At 36.4% G+C, this 14,341-nt stretch overlaps 1 pseudogene; it reads left to right on the top strand.

Moving 5' to 3' along the window:
- Positions 1-684: 684 nt before the first annotated feature.
- LOC136778096 (uncharacterized) lies at positions 685-1,442 on the top strand (annotated as a pseudogene).
- The last annotated feature ends 12,899 nt before the right edge of the window (positions 1,443-14,341 follow it).

Raw genomic sequence — 14,341 nt, 5'->3', positions numbered from 1 at the left:
TTGGATCCTGCTCAATATTATACGCTTCCAGGCTTCACCTGGGATGCGATGCTTAAGCATACAGGACTTAAACTGGAGCTTTTCACAGATGTAGATATGTTACTTTTTATTGAACGTGGTATACGCGGTGGTTTGAGCCAGTGTTCCCATCGCTATGAAAAAGCCAACAATCGATACATGCAGGATTTTGATCCAGCTGGACCCAGCAAATGTTTAATGTACTACGATGTAAATAATTTGTACGGTTGGGCAATGTTTCAACCTCTACCTACACATGGATTCCGATGGATCGTAAATGTTGATAATTTTGATATTAATAGTGTACCTGAAGATTCATCCGTAGGTTACATTTTAGAGGTTGACTTGGAATATCCACGTGAGCTACACGACAAATATTCCGACCTACCGTTCTGTTCGGTGCGTGAAAAGCCGCCAGGTTCACGTCAGGAGAAACTGCTTGCAACTCTAAACGATAAGATACGTTACGTTATACACTATCGTGTATTACAGCAATGTATACGTAACGGTATTAGATTAACGCGAATACACAGAGGTTTAGAGTTTCAGCAGTCCACCTGGCTACGCGAATACATTGAGCTAAACACACGTTTACATACAGAATCGAAAAACGATTTTGAAAAGAATCTCTTTAAGTTAATGAACAACGCAGTATTCGGTAAAACTATGGAAAACGTAAGGAATAGAATTGATGTGAAGCTCGCTACCAAGTGGGAGGGAAGATACGGGGCAGAAACATTGATTTCTAAACCGAATTTTCACAGTCGCACAATATTCAATGAGAATTTGGTTGCAATACAATTATCGAAATTATCCGCGAAATTTGATAAACCGGTGTACGTAGGCATGAGTATTTTAGATATCTCTAAGACTTGTTTGTATGATTTTCATTACGATTATATGTTTCCTACATTTGGTAGCAAATGTAGAGCTTTGTATACTGACACGGACAGTCTGATATACAGTATCGAATGTGATGATGTTTATTCTGTCATGAAAACTGGTATTACGAAATTTGATACTAGCGATTATCCTTCTGATAATCAATTCGGCTTACCATTGGCTAATAAAAAGGTTCTAGGATTAATGAAGGATGAAAATAATGGTAAGATCATGACGGAGTTCATTGGACTGAGATCAAAAATGTATACTTTTAAAGTACAGGGTTGTACAAAAATTATCAAAAAAGCTAAAGGTGTCAAAGGTTATGTTGTTGATAGAAGCATAACTTTTGATGATTACAAGGATTGTTTGAATAATTTCAATGTACAATCCCGCAATCAAAATTCAATTAGATCTAAATTACATAAAGTTTTCTCAATTATACAGAAAAAATTGCTCTCAGTCCGCATGATGATAAGCGTTTTGATACACCTGGTACTGTAGACACTCTACCTTGGGGTCATTATAGACTAAAAGAATAATTGTGTATTTATTATATTATATAAAAAACATGTTTTTCCTATTTATTTTAAATACAAGAATATTTATATTACATAAATTATCATAAAACATTGTTCTTATTTATCCACAATTTATGCGTTTTATCCATACCTAACCATTTTACATAAACCTTGTTCCCTTTGTTACGCAACACTTTTTCTACCAGGTATACATTAGGATTACCTGTTTTTAGGAGCTCATATTCATAAAATCCCCCATATATTTCTTTACCATAAAAATCTTTAAGTAAATATGTGGCTGGATTCGTCCTTTGCACTTTTGTAGCTTGAAATATTTCAGTAGTCCAGTTCGCTGTGTACCCTTTAGCAAACACGTTCTTGTATTTGCTGATTCGCACAAAATCACCGACCTTAAACTTGGAACGTCCAACGATCTTAATTGTGTTGTATACAGTCGCGAGTAGCTGCTCAGCATGCTCAGGTTTCACATCAGCTGGACGCATTCTTATAGTACGATGCTTCCGTGTGTTATAATCATCCACAAGCTGTTGTAGCATATTTCGCCATTTGTAATTACCGTTCATTGTAAATCTTTTCCACATTTCAGTTTTTAATGTTCGATTCCAACGCTCAACTATCGATGCTTTTAACGTGCTGTACGTAGAGTAATGATTTATACCCCGTTTCTTCATAAGCAGTTTGAAATCGCTGTTATAAAACTCATTCCCGTTATAAGTTTGCAAATTTTTCGGACACCTACCACTTTTCAAGATTTTATCCATAGCCGCAGTTACTTCTTTAGCACTTTTGGTCTTCAGAGCTACTGCCCAACCGTATTTTGATAGAGCATCGATTACTGTAAGAATATAGTGATGACCAGTATCAACGTAATAACGCATATTAACAAGGTCAGCCTGCCAGAGATCATCAAAACCACGTATTATAACTTTTCTTCGTAAAAAATTTCTTCTCCAGGGACATGTAACTCTTGCTCCAGTTGCTTCTTATCTTCACTCACGATTTTCCCTGATTTTCTTTTTCCAACCTTTCCCTCAGACACAGATAATTTTTGTTTCTTTTCATCACTCATGATTCTTTTTCTTTCGAAAGCAATTAATTATCATGAGTATAAAATGTATGATGCATCCTAAACATTCACTTCTTGGATCCATCATTAATCTTACTGATTGTTTGGAAAAGTTTTGCTTCAATCTCCTGTATTTTTTTATTTATTCGCTCTTCAATTTTTTCCTCCAATTTAGCTAAACTGTATTGCTAGAACTTTATATTTACAGCACATGTATTATTATCAGAATCAATAGTCAAATTTACTATTTTTTTATTATTCAAATCCAGTGCTCTTTTAATCACATTTAATGTACCAATATTAAATTCTTTCCTTACGTTAAAACCACTACCAAATTTATTAATTGACATATTGACGTGTGGTACGCAACTGAAGAAAATGTTTATAAACTGTACCCTTTTATAGAATAAGATCCTCTTCACGCAACTTTTCTATTATTGACTGTATTTCATTATGGTGGTTTGTATGACTTGGGGTGGTTGATGCAATTAAAAGTCGCAATCGATCAACTAATTCATTAGGATCGTTCTAATGTATATAGTTTGCAGACTCATCAGTAACACACATAAATCCATTACCAGCTATCACTCGTTGTGATGATAATTTATTGTAAATTAATGGTTGAATAATTTTCTTATACTTTGGACCCTTATTCCCTTGAACCTGTTGGTAACTATCATTTGCTCTTTTATATGATTTAATTTTTTCAAGGATTTGCTTATATATGATCTTGTCATCAATGGTGTAGGGCTTTCTATCAGGCTCTTTCATGAAGATTAATTCAAAAAGACCTCTCGTACCCATATAGCGCTTTTTATCAATTAAAATATCACCTTCATGACTAATATCAAATGTACATCTTCCCATTACATATTGGTTCCTTTCATCTAATGTAACTCCGAAACCATGATCGATTTGAACTTTACTACCGAAAAGGAACAACTACATATAATGACGTGCAATAGGTAAAAATGATCTCCAATCTATGGAATGATTTATTTGTTTTTTGAGCAATCCTAAGGTTTCCTGCCTTAATGTTGAATGTGCTAATGCAGACTCTTGTCCAGGCTCTGAATGTAATGATGCAGATTCTTGTCCAGGCTCTGAATGTAATGATGTAGATTCTGGCATTGATTTAATTGGTAATACTGATTTATCAATAGTAGATTTATCATCATTATCATCATCATCATCATCATAGATCTTCAATGATTTATTTGTAAGAGTGCCGTCATTGTTATGTAATTTCTTTTTTTTTCTTGATAATATACTCATTAGGGGTTGAAGTATGATAACGCTTCCGCTTCTTGTCATGATTTATATCAATGTTTAAGTCATAAGATTCTTCATTGCTATTATCTGTTTGCATAACTAGTTTTTTCAGTGGATCAACTATTGGTTTAAAAGTTTCATTCAATCTACTTTCCACCATTGATCTTACCGATTTCAGTGCGCGATGTTTTTCACGAATCACCTCACTCGTTTCAGCCATCTTCTTAAGTAGTGACTTTTCATCCATTTTTATTGTAAACATTGAATTGTTTAAGCAGTCAATGTGCTAGTTAAATCGATCTTTAAAGCTGTTCCATCAAATAGTTTAGAAGTTCGACCGACAGGTTCAGCGGTTTAACCGACCTGTTTAGCGGTTCGATCGAGTTGTTTAGCGATTCGATTGATCGGTTTAGTGGTTCGACCGACCGGTTAAACGGTTCACCTGACCGGTTTAGCGGTTCAACCGACCTGTTTAGCAGTTCAATCTAGCTGTTTAGCGGTTCAACCGACCAGTTCAGCGGTTCAATCGAGCTGTTTAGCGGTTCGATTGATCGGTTTAGCGGTTCGATTGACCGGTTTAGAGATTCGACCGACCGGTTCAACGGTTCACCTGACCAGTTTAGCGGTTCGACCGATCTGTTTAGCGGTTCGATTGATCGGTTTAGCGGTTCAACCGACCTGTTTAGCAGTTCAATCGAGCAGTTTAGCGGTTCGATTGACCGGTTTAGCGGTTCGACCGACCGGTTTAGCGGTTCAACCGACCTGTTTAGCGGTTCAATCGAGCTGTTCAGCAGTTCGATTGATCGGTTTAGTGGTTCGAATGACCTGTTTAGCAGTTAACCGTCCTCTTTAACGATTCGACCGTCCGGTTTACCGATCCAAGTGACACGTTTATCTGTATAACTGGTTTGCTTAATAATGTAACCGGTCCGTTTTTGTGTAATTAAAAGCTTTACACTGTTCAATGCTCTACGTTAAATCTAACACTTTCCAGCACTGATATGATGCTTTATGCTATTCGATGGTTGCATATTCATCGAAACCCTTCCGATATCGACCATTTTGCATACCACTGTCCTTATCAATTCCTAAAAATCCATAATCTTTTTGCCAACACTTTGAACACAATTCACAACATTGTTCAAATGTCATATCAGTGTTTACATGAACTTTGTAAACATGCTTCAAGTTAGTCCCATCCTGCTTAAAAATGATTAACATATTTGCATTGTCACGAATCAGATGTTTTGGGATATTAGCATAGGTCTGACAAAGATAGAAGCAATCGATGCTCGAGTGCCGACCCTTTGAAAGGTAGTCTCTTATATTGTCCTGCTTATCGCTTGCCACATCATCAAATATAAAGATTGAATTTGGTAATGCATCTGTCACATTTATAACCTCACTATTATTTGAAAATTGATGATAACCAATTTCCTCCATATCTGTCAATAGTTGTTCCAAGTAACGGTACTTCGGTTGCTGCAACGATTTCGAGTAAACATACAGGTTGTCAAATCTTACACCGTGAGGATTCTCAATAAGACTTATCAATATGTTTGTTTTCCCACAATTTGAGGGTCCGCAAACTATACAGCGTATAGTTGACGGTAACAAAGTTCCATGACGTTTCATATCACTAACGGTGGCAGTGTGATAATCGGTATTAGAGATATTGATACTTAATGGTTGCTTTACGAAATGCATTCTCCAACGACTGTGAGGTTAAATCGTAATTGCATGAGCTATTTATAGGCAAGAAATCGGAGAATTCAATCAGTTTTTATTATGCCTGCATTTGTGTTGGATGTTACAAGTTTGGAGGAGTTAAGCAGTGATCAATTGGAATACGTACCGAAAATTGTACTTTTAAAAAACTTTTCACACAGTATTGACAGATATTGGAATAAATTGCCCAAGCATATTCGTGCATATCCTGAGGTTCAAAAATATCGCTATTGTTTACAACATTTCAATCTACCTAATACTACTCATGCGGATGGACTACCACCGTTGATAAAAGATTGTTATACATGTAGTGCGTTGAATGCGGATCATTCCTCAATAAAACAATAAACAAACTACTGTTTGAGCTTCATTTACCAGGATACAATTACTGTGGACCAGGAACTCGACTTCAAAAACGATTAGCACGCGGTGATCGAGGTGTGAATCAGCTGGACGAAGCCTGTCTAGAACATGATATCGCATATTCGCAATACAAAGACCTGTCGCAGCTTCATCAAGCTGATAAAGTGCTCGCAAAACGTGCACGTAGACGTATCACAGCTGGTGACGCAACCTTGGGTGAGCGTGCTGCAGCAACAGCTGTCTGGGCGTCTATGAACGCAAAGCGTAAACTTGGTTTAGGATTACAAACAGATATGGTGAGGAAAGCAGCAGTGAGAAAAACTGGAAATAGTGCTGTAAAAAAACGGAAAATTCGAGTGCCTAAAAAACGGGGCGGCTTGTTGCCTTTGCTCCCACTGCTAGGTGCGGTGGGAGCACTAGCAGGTGGAGCATCAGGTATAGCGAAAGCTGTAAACGATGCCAGAGCTGCGAAAAAACAGTTGGAAGAAATGCAGCGTCACAATCGTATCATAGAAGCAACTGCAAGAGGCGGACGGGGGCTGTATCTCGCACCATACAAACGAAGCGGAGGAGGGGTTGCAAAAAAATCAATGTCAAAGAAGCGAACAAAAAAGTAACTGTACACGGTCTACCAAGATCTGGTGCTACAAGTAATACTCAATTATCTCACGTATGTCGTGATATACCAAATTTCCGTGGAGTCTTTATGCGTACAAGTCTAACACGAAACGTTCCATGGTCTAATGAATGTGCAATCGTTAACCTTGACGATTCTAATAGTCTAGGCACTTACTGGGTTGCCTACGTTATATGCAATAATCTTGTAAAGTATTTCGATTCTTTCGGTAATCTGAAACCACCGATTGAACTTGTTCGGTACTTCGGTCCGCTTAGTACAATTTATTACAATAATGACCAATATCAGACGTATGATTCAAGCCTATGCGGTCAGTTGTGTGTCAATTTTCTACGTGAACAATGTCTTTAACAGTTACACTTTCTGGCCATGACTCGGTATTAGGGTCAGATTTTTTCCCCCCGATCAATCCTCAAGATGGACAATATGAACTCGGTCTCGTAGACTTTCAGAGCTTCAATTCAATCGCTAATGTTGATGAAACAAACAATATATTTTACGTTGATGATCAGGAACTAACTATACCTACAGGTTGTTATGAGCTCAATGCCATAAATGACTTTTTACGTGCTCAGATGTTCGAAGGTGATGAAGAAGAAGTAATTGTTCTACGTGCTAATAATAATACATTAAAAAGTGAAATAAAGTGTAAATATCAGATTGATTTTACACAACCTAACAATATAGGCTCCTTGTTGGGTTTTTCATCAGATCGTGTTATTCCACCTAACACACTAGCTGAATCAGACGAGCCCGTAAATATTATAAGAGTAAATATTCTACGAATTGAATGCAACATTACAGCTGGTGCGTACACAAACAGTAGACCTCGACATGTTATACATGAATTTTTTCCGAGTGTTCCGCCAGGTTATAAAATCGCAGAAACACCGAAGAACATTTACTTGCCAGTCATTGCGAAAGTAATTGACCGTCTCACCTTGCGTATTCTCGATCAGGAAGATCGTATAGTAAATTTCGGAGGTGAAGAAATCACAATTCGTTTACATATTAGAAAATGCTGATTTACAAGAATACTTATAAATCACCGATACTCGATGAGCCTATCAGTCCAACTGCTGCAGCAGGACAGAATACATTGAGTGAAGGTAACGCTGGAGGACAAAATACATTGAGCGAAGGTAACGTTGGAGCATCATTAACAAGAAGAAATATCGCCTTTCTACAATCACTGCGTTTCAACGTTAGAAATAAAAATGGATCCATTAGGTGTAACCGCTCAACCGGTGTTCGACAATCGCATCACTAAAATGGAAATGCATGCTTACAATCCTTATGCAAATGCCTCATTGAGAAATTGTGATGAAATTCGAATTCCTATACAACAGTAAGATTTAATTCTTCTACCCTATGAAAGTTATCTCTAGATTGAGGGAAAGATAATCGTTGGAACCCGTGCTCCGGATGCAGCAGCCCAAGATGTCGTAGGACTTGACTGTAATTCCATGGCATTCTTGTTTGATGAAATTCGTTATGAATTGAATGGTATTGAGATTGATCGCTGTAAGAATGTGGGTATTACTAGCTCCATGAAGAATCTCATCTCCTTAACTGCTGAGGAAAGTACAAGTCTACGTCATTCAGGATGGTTTCTAACAGATCACAGGTCTACGAATTATTTCAACTTTTGTGTACCATTGCAAATGCTGTTGGGTTTTTATGAAGACTACAGAAGAGTTATAATAAATGCACGTCATGAACTCGTTCTTATTCGAGCAAATGATGATATAAATTTACTACATTCTTCGAGAAAAATCATCAGCTCCAAGATTGATTTGCAAAAAGTGCAGTGGAGGATTCCTCATGTATCACTGAATGATTATACAAAACTTAAATTTCTACGTTTGATTGAGCAAAACAAAAGTCTAACCATGGCTTTTCGTTCCTGGGAACTCTACGAATATCCACTTCTACCTGAAACACAGAGGCATACATGGGCCGTAAAAGCTGCAACACAATTGGAGAAACCTCGATATGTTATACTAGCATTTAGGCAAAATAAAAAGAGTACGCAGCATATGGAGGTGCTTAGATTCAATTACAATTATGTTCGTGATGTTAAAGTCTATCTGAATTCAGAATTTTATGCATATGACCGAATTGATAGTGATAGCGAAAAAAACCGTTATTCTGTACTATATGATATGTATGTTAAATTTATCCATTCATATTATGCAGGAGAAAAACAGTCGAAACCAATGCTTATTTACAAAAACTTTGTGGAATACGGTCCTCTCTTCGTCATCGATTGTTCGCATCAAAATGAATCTATAAAATCGGGCACTGTTGATGTTAAAATCGAGATTGATTGTACTAGAAATATTCCAAGTAATACTACTGCGTTTTGTTTAATTTTACATGATAAAATCGTTGAATATAACCCGCTTACTAGTATTGTTAGAAATGTAAGTTAATAGAATAGATTTATAATGTAGTGAGGGATAAAGAAAAAATAAATAAATAAGATATAATAAAACATTTATTGATGTCATTCCTTACAAACATTTCCAAAATTTATCTTATGATTATCATTGGTTAACTTTAAATTCTAAATTATTGTATCGTCCTCCAACATATAAGATTTTTAATATATTCGGTGATGCAGCATTTTGAAGTTCTTTGATTAGTTCAGGCGACTCCAGTAATTTCATCATCCTTGAGGGTAGGAAGAACCATTCGTCTGTAACCAACTTCGCTATTAATTTCTCCATATTTGGTCTTAATTTTCACTAATTCAGTGATTTGATACTCCTTATTCTCTTCAAAAGTATTCAGCTTTACGAAAGTCTTAGGTTCGTAAGTTACACTTGCAAGTGCATTGATCTTGGTTAAATCCATTTTTCTGTGATAAAAACATAGAAATTGAGAAAAGAAAAAACATTGAAATAGAATAGCAAGGAAAGACAATAATAAAAGAATAATTCTTACCACCCAAAAAGAGTTTCTGTGGTACATCAAGGAAAATATTCGGAATATAGCTTTGCACTGGATCTTTCACCTCCTTGAAGCTTCTAATGAAAACTGACTGACTGAAATTTCCCGATTGCTAACAACATTGGTTTTAAAAAATGGTGGAAGGGATGAGATGCATTCTTATTGGAAGTTAATTTTTGGGTGGTGGGTATTCTTGCCCGCCTACGAAATTTGCGTCAAACAAGTCGTAACACGTTACAAGCGGTTTCTCCTGAATTCTTTTAATTGCATAATCATGTTGTAGACTTTTCTAAAGTGAACTGGGGAAAATTTGCGTCAAACAGGTCATGACACGTTACCAGTGGTTTCTCCAGAATTCTTTTAATTGCATAAACGTGTTGCAGACTTTTCTTAAGTGAAACGGTAAAATTTACGAGCACATTCCTCTCGATAGCTAGGCATATAAAAAATTGAGAGAATATGAAAAAATCGAGGATTTAAAAGGTCATAAATCAAGTAACAAGTCATGACATGACATGATCTCAGGCGTCAGGTACTCGAGCATATCCGTTCTAGAAGATATCAGCGCACTCAGCAATCAGTTCTCCAATCGCTAGAATGGTGCCAATACAGCTTCTTAATGTCTAGGTAAAAGTTATGTTTTGCTTTACCCTTCAAAAAAACTGAAGTGCTCTGACAATTCTTTCCCTTTCTAAAGCCTAGCCTGCTTGTTAGATGGATTGTATGATATGCTTACCTGAAAAAGCTAAAAAAAAATGGCTAAAAGATAAGTCCGGGAGAAATGGCATGACATAGGTTGGCATAATCTTAAGGATAGGCTATAAAAATTCTTAGAACAGTTTTTTATTCAATATCTAAAGTTTTATAAGAGCTAGGACTCAATAAATTGTCCTATCAAAATATTAATATTGCTGAAATTGATATTAAATTATTATTCTCCCCAAATCGATGGAGAGTCTCCATACCGCGGAACTAGTTCGCTTTCAATAACAATCCTTTATCTTTCACCGCTAAAAGTTGACATTTTAAATAAAAACTCATTGCTTCTCGCAGTATGTGCAAGGTTTTGACACGGTAACAACCATGATTTTCACTAATAGCGAACACATCGATATGATGTTTGCTTACGGCGAAGCGAAGCAAAGTGCGCGTAGGGCTGTCGCGATTTACAAAGAAAAATTTCCATCGCGAAGACACCCTGACCACAAGGTCATCCTGCGTGTAATGAAACGTTTCAAGGCCATGAGAGAAGTGGTAAAATTTAAAAGACGGCGTGTTCCAAACGGCGAGCTTGCATTACGGGTGCTCGGATACATAGAGGAACATCCGCGGACAAGCTTGAGGCAGATTTCAAGGATTTTTGGAACCTCTATTTTCACAGCATGGAAAACCCTTCATAAAAATGCCTTGCACCCATTTCATTTGCAGCGAGTGCATCAATTGCTCATGAAGGATTGGGAGCCTAGGGTGAATTTTTGCATGGGCACGTTATACCATTTTGAAATTGCTTCTCTAAATTTTTTATCTTATCTCTAACTCAAATTTATTTCGTTCTCCAGGATTCTTAGCACAATGCAAGCATGATAGCGGATTTCCAGATCGTGTCCTATGGACGGATGAGTCCACCTTTACGCCCAACGGAGTTTTTAACTCAAAAAACTACGTTGTTTGGGCGAGAAATACCTCACACGGTATGAGAGTTGGGGCTTTCCAATTTGAATGGACGATCAACGTGTGGGCCGGACTGATCGGAGACCGGGTTGTAAGTTGACACCTGTTTTAATTGATTAAGCAAATTATAGGATATATGATTAATATTTCTACATTTTTTTCTGCTGTTAGATTGGACCATTCTTCTTGCCGCCTCAACTCGATGGAAAAATGTATCTACGATTCTTACAGGAGCAATTACCCTTGCTGCTGGAAGATGTGCCTCTGCTTGTGCGGGAAAATATGATTTTCCAGCATGACGGAGCTCCTGCACATTTTCATAGAAACGTGCGTACTACATTAGATGCGCAATTTCCGGACAAGTGGATGGGTCGTGGTGGCCCGATCACCTAGCCTGCAAGGTCACCAGATTTAACTGCACTGGATTTCTTTTTATGGGGACATATGAAGAATCTGGTGGAAAATGGACGTGAGGGTACAGAAGAGGAGGTTCGTGCAGAAATTATTGCGGCCTTCGCCACACTCTCGCCCGACATGGTGCCCCGAGCAACGCGCGACATTGTTCGAAGAGCCGAACTCTGCGTTCAACAAAGGGGGAAGCACTTCGAACATTTGTAATTGCATTCCTAGTGGATTAGGCCTCCCGAGGAAACCACTTAAAAAAAAACGCCCCTTACTATCTACCTCTAGGTGGTGCGGAAAAGATAGCCAAACTTTGCATCTTTTAATGTATTAAATGCATAGAAAAATAAAGAGAGAGAGAGAGAGACAGCACCATTTGAGGAGTCGAGACAAGCAAAATAAGCGACACAGGGATTGAACTGCAGGTGGGAGGGGGGGAGGGGCAAAGACACGCTAGGCGTATCGTATACTAGCGTATAGCTCTCTCCTTCTCCATTTCATCCTCTCTGTCACTCGCTCTCCACCCAACTACGTGCGTCTACCCCCACCATGCGCTCATAATCTTCTATCTGAGCTGGGGCGCCTTACGCAAAACACCCTGTATAATAAGCATGTAAAAATAATAATTAACAATTTCTATCTTTACAGGTACGATATTTTACGTTTCTTGGTGGATTGAACTTACGTGATGCTATTAACGAATGTTTTAAAGAAGCTTTTGCTAATGACACAGCATTACAAGTTTCATGGTGGGGAAAAGATGAGGCCTTACCATTATATTCTACTAAATTTGCTAATGCTGTTTACGGTACATTTATCACAGTTATTTACATTATTAGCTTTATCTATGTTATCTATGTTTTTTACAGAAGTAGTATGTAGTAACAAATTTTTTCCAAAACCTACGAGGTCAGAATTTTACAGTCAAATGCAGGCATCTTTGAAAGCTGCTAAACAAAGATGTTATAACAAAAAAAGAAAAAGCAAGAATGATTCAGGAATACACAGTAAATCGCGACGCGCGAATATACAAAAGGCCAACCAATTATACAGCGAAAATAATTCATATTATATTTTTATAACTGTTGCGAAATATTTTAAAGTTTTATACATTTGAAAATCTTCTTATTGTGTGCTCGATTATTACTTGGATTTAAATCTTCATGTTTTCAACAAATTTTTTAAAAATATTATTTAGTTGGCCAAGTCCCGTTTTAATACATGTTTGTCTATAAATATAGTAGCTGTTATGTACATAGAATAAATATACATAACTCATTGCTACAATAAGCATTATATAATTAATATTATTATCATTTGAAGAATTAATTAATGAATCTAAATCTATCATAGTTATACTAAAATACCAATAGCCTCATTGTAAAGGAGAAATACTCCTAATAGCGACAAATTCCTGAGTGTAATACGAAGCGCCAGACGCAGCTCGTTCACACTGTCGCCAAGGCTAAGTCCCGACACGTGGCAAATGCACTTCGACGGCAGTCGAATGTTCTAGAACAATGACGCATTTGACCATTGGGACCTGCAAATGTTACCATATAAGGTAATGTTTGACGCTGCATTTTGAGGGTAAGAGCCCCAAACGTGCAGCCTCAAAGTTCAGTTCGAGCCTACAGCTAAGAGGAACCAGTCGAATCTTTTAGGACCTTCAGTCCTCCTGCCTCTTAGACTTCTCCAGGCAATCCTTTGCCAATTAAGTACACTATTAACTAGCTCATAGCTCTGGTTATCAACTTGTATAAAGAAGAAACATTGTAAACAAATCTCAATAAATCTTATTATACAAAAGAATTTCAAGTTTGTCGTGAATCAGCGATTGAACCACAACATTGCTGACTTATTAAAGTTATTTCCAGAGTTAAGTAAAAGTTATAGTTAACAAAAATAATTATATTTTTTCTCCAAATTTTAATTTGTTTATATTACATATTAACATTATATAGTAACAATTGTTTTACAATGTATTAATATTTTGCAAGTTATTATTACATTAATTATTCAATAAATTTCAAATTTATGCAAAATATGTGTAAATTTATTTTAAAACGATAATTTAAATAAAATATAAGGTTGACCAGCAGTTCCTTTTCTGACAAAATTATTGTAAGTCAGCTTATGTCGTCCAAGAACTACTTTATTTAAACTTTCATCCAGTAAGCATTTGATTTTGTTTTCATGACATCAGAATGTCGTAAACGATTTTATTGAAGATTGTTCCATTTAATTCTAGTACTATGCGGAAAATAAGAATGCATATAAATATAGCTAACAAATTCTGTCAATACTCAAACATAAGCGGAAACAGATACCTGCTTTTTTGTTTGAACCATATAACGAAGTATTCTGGAAATATTCTGCTATTATAACAGCACTTGGCTATATGGGAATAAAATCAGCAATAGGAATTGGCTCGTAAGTTTTCGAACCTGTCAAAGTTAAAGAGTAATAATACAAGGGCTTATAATGTTCTACCCTGTTTAAAATATAATTAACTTTTTTACTTTGTATCTCTCTACCAGGATGAAGAATGATAGAGCCGTTTACATCTAAGTAACAAAAATTTTTGTTTGATTGAGATATTAAATAATTTATTATATTTTCTGAAAATAAAATTATTCGGATAGGAATTACAGATATTTCCTGGATGTATCCTTTTATTTTTTGGCCTTTCCACGATGATGTTAATTTTTCTTTTAATTTCATTAAACCAATTATATCATCTTTATCTAGATAAGATCTGATATTTTTTTCATTATTAATTTTCTGCATTAGCCTTAAGCACGG

Source organism: Prorops nasuta, unplaced genomic scaffold (genome assembly GCF_024137725.1).
Source record: "Prorops nasuta isolate Cenicafe-Biocafe unplaced genomic scaffold, Cenicafe_Pnas_1.2 PNAS00013, whole genome shotgun sequence".
In the NCBI taxonomy this organism is placed as follows: domain Eukaryota; kingdom Metazoa; phylum Arthropoda; class Insecta; order Hymenoptera; family Bethylidae; genus Prorops; species Prorops nasuta.
Note: the sequence above shows the minus strand (reverse complement) of the source record. Positions and strands in the feature narration are given on the sequence as shown.